Here is a 3352-nt window from a genome sequence, read left to right as displayed (position 1 = left end):
ATAAATAAATTAATCTTCTATCCATTCGATGGTTTTGGAAATCTGCTGCATAAAGCGAGCACAAACTAAGCAGTGAGTTCCTATGAGAAAGATGAACTCATGGGCTTCACAGTTCACATTACAGTAGAAGCCTACGTATCTAGAACCTTGAACTAAAAGCTCCTGAAATACTCTCAAGATTGAAAACGCTACTGAAGTCACTCAATAAACCGTATCAAGATTCAATAAAAACACACCGAAGAAACGGGACCTTCCAACTCCAAGGCCTAGACCAACTTGTTGACCTCCACAAGAAGCTTCTCAGATATTGTCCTCATCCTTAGAAAAATCCCTTCAAGAAAAATCCATAATTTTTTTTTTTTTTGCATTCTTTTTCGACAAATTGATGAATCCCATTTCAGAATTTCCTTCACTGAGACGTTAATTCTATCGTCTTCAATCTCACGATTTCGGCCCCAATGGGTTAGTCTCTTTACCATTGACCCAGATAAAACAAATCCATGGTTTTTTACTCCACTGGGTTTTGGGTTTTGGATTTTCTTGGTTAATACACAAGAAAATATTGTTCTTTACTCCACTGGCCATATCCTGCAGCTGGGCGACGGTGAACATACGGCAAGAGGAGGATGGGCAGCTTGCCGAGAAGTTGCTTAATGTAAAAGCTGCTCTGCTTTTTACCAGTAAAAACAAAGTTAATTGGTCATGTTCTGTCTTACCGTGGAGGAGCAGTTGGCATGAAGATCAACGGTAGATGGTTGATTCCAGACGGTGGTCCATGGCGTTAGCTTCCATGTGTGATGGTGGCATTGGCTTCGCCTGCAGCTGAGGAAGGAAAACGTGGAGGCTACTGGAAAGTTGGCAAGCTCTCGGTGGTTGACATGAGGCTAGGCAGCGAGGTTGCTGTGATGCAACGAAACAACAAGCAAAAAATTGAAGGAGAAGGATGAGAGAATAGGGAGGGATTTTGTACGAAAGAATGCATCGTTTTCTTTATGCCACGTAGACGCGAGGCCGCAAAGGGGATATCTTGCGGTTACATATAGACTTTTCCTTCTCCAGGTCTCCTCCCCAAACCCTAGCCACCTCTCCGTTCGTCATCTTCGTTCTTCGTCACAGTTTGTGGTCGCCGTGGGTCGTCACAGCTCGTAGTCGCAGTTCATCCCCTTTGTTGCTTCTCCACGAGGTCCAGATCTACCCCACTCTCTCATACTTTGATCCATCACAGGTTACTCTCTCTCTCTCTCTCTCTTAATTTCTATCTCTACCCAATTTCGATCTCTAGTGGATCTCTTATGCCCTCTGTTGCAGTCTCTTAAATTCAAACTGACCACGATTTGTGTGAGACTTTTGTATTGCATGCCATCTTAACTCTTTGGAAAGATATTCGAAGCTTCCTGTGAGATGTACAACATTGATTTGTGGCATTGATTTGTTGAATCGTTAGACCAAGGACCAAACGGTCGAGACCGGAGCGTCGATGGTCTGGACCATGGCGGAGTAGAACTGGTTGGACTCGAGGGTATGGGTGTGGTTGAGACTCGTTCTGCACAAGGACCTGAGGGTGTGGGTCGAGACTCGGTTGATTTGGGAGTGGGTTGACTCAGAGGAGCATTGGTTGGACCCGATGAAGAAGAAAGAGTTCAGCATTTCGCCCCCCCCCCCCCAAGCACCTTTTTTTTTTTTAAAGGCTAGTGGGTCATACGAGTTCGACCTGATTTTGTTCTAACGGTCGGTTTGGATTGAGTTGTTAACTTGTTATGAAGGTGTCGGGTCGGGTATAAACCAGAGTTGTTGTCTTCTATTTTTTATTTTTTTGTTCTTTTTCAAGTCCGGCTTGCTGCGGCTACGCCCATGTATGTCTATAATTCTGGACGCCCTTCTTAGGTTTTATATGCTTTTTAGATTCAACTTCTGGGTACGTTGCTATGTTTGTAGGTATCCAGTGCCTCAGCGTGCTGAGACTCAAGGTAGGAGTGAAGAATACCTGGGCCGTCGGGTCATTGAGAAGGTAAAGAGGGTTTTCCACTCCACTATCCCATTTCCAAGATGTTGTGCTTCCTTTCCTAAGATAATATATTAAGAATTTGTAGGGTTAATAAAAATATATATATATATATATATATCGTAGGTAGTTTTGCTTCAGATTATATAAAGATTTTGTTGGAAAGCTTTTGCAATTATCTAAGGTTAGCTTGCCTAGTATAACAGAGTTGAGAAATCAGAATGAAGAAGTCTAAGACGGATAATCTCTTGTTCAATATACAATTAATCTTTTTACATTTATCTATATGTATTAACATAGCTTATTATCTTTGTTGCAAAGCCATGGAGAAAAGCCTCAAGTATTTATTGAATTTTCCATCATCGGATTTTGCTGGACATATTATCTACTGGGCTTTACTATGAAAACCCCTATTAATTTGTTAATGAAGCCATTACAAATTTACAAGGTTATGGAAAAGGTCAAATTGACTGTGGGTTAAAGGGCATGAAGGCATATGCTCTGATAGAAGTACCAACTTGTATAGAGAAGTGACATCAGATGCTTTTATAGCCGACTCCAAATACTTTTTTTGATAAGGTAAACTTTACTCAAAGTGCAAAGGGGCACAACCCAAATACACCAGAAATATATGATAGCGAACACCTAACTGCATGAATGCTGAACTAGAAACTTGCAGATTTTTTTTGAGTGAACTTGCAGATTTTTTTTTTTTGAGTTAATGCAGCAGATTTTCAAGTGAATGCAGATGATTTTTTTTTTTTTTTTTTTGAGTGAATGCAGCAGATTTTTTATTGAGTGAATGCAGAAGATTTTGAATGCAGGATATTTTTGAGTGAATGCAGCAGATTTTTCATTTTTTATTTTTTGAGTTAATGCAGCAGGTTTTGAATGCTGCAGATTTTTTATTTTTTATTTTTTGAGTTAATGCAGCGATTTTTTTGACTGAATGCAGGCTGCAGCAAATTTTTAGCAACAGATTTTTATATTATAAAAATGCAGCAGATTTTTAGCATATTTCTAGCAGCAGATTTTGCAGCACATATGTTGATGAATATGCAGCTGCCATATCACCTTCAAAACCCTGTTAATAATGTCTGTCTATAGAGCAGATTTTTTGGCTAAAAACTGCTGCCCCAGTTTTTCTTTTTTTGCCATTAGCCTGATAAACTCATCCTATCTCAAAACTGTCAGACAATGAATTTTCATTCCAGATTGATGAATTTTCTTATATGGAAGTTGTGCCATGGTAACTTGGGATGTTGTGTGTTGGTGGCATGGGATAGTATATTTAATTTGTGTTGGTTTGAGAAGATGTGTGTTGGTATTTATGTTGGTATATATGGTATC

General features: G+C 39.6%; 1 long non-coding RNA gene across 1 annotated transcript; it reads left to right on the top strand.

The window, feature by feature from the left end:
* The first annotated feature begins 595 nt into the window (after positions 1-595).
* Positions 596-2014, top strand: LOC122299513. Its single transcript, XR_006239699.1, has 2 exons — positions 596-1225; positions 1936-2014. It is a non-coding gene; the product is annotated as an uncharacterized LOC122299513 (long non-coding RNA).
* Positions 2015-3352: the final 1338 nt, after the last annotated feature.

This window comes from Carya illinoinensis, chromosome 16 (assembly GCF_018687715.1).
Source record: "Carya illinoinensis cultivar Pawnee chromosome 16, C.illinoinensisPawnee_v1, whole genome shotgun sequence".
In the NCBI taxonomy this organism is placed as follows: Eukaryota; Viridiplantae; Streptophyta; class Magnoliopsida; order Fagales; family Juglandaceae; genus Carya; species Carya illinoinensis.
The sequence above is the reverse complement of the archived record's forward strand: the minus strand, read 5'-3'. Positions and strand labels throughout refer to the sequence as shown.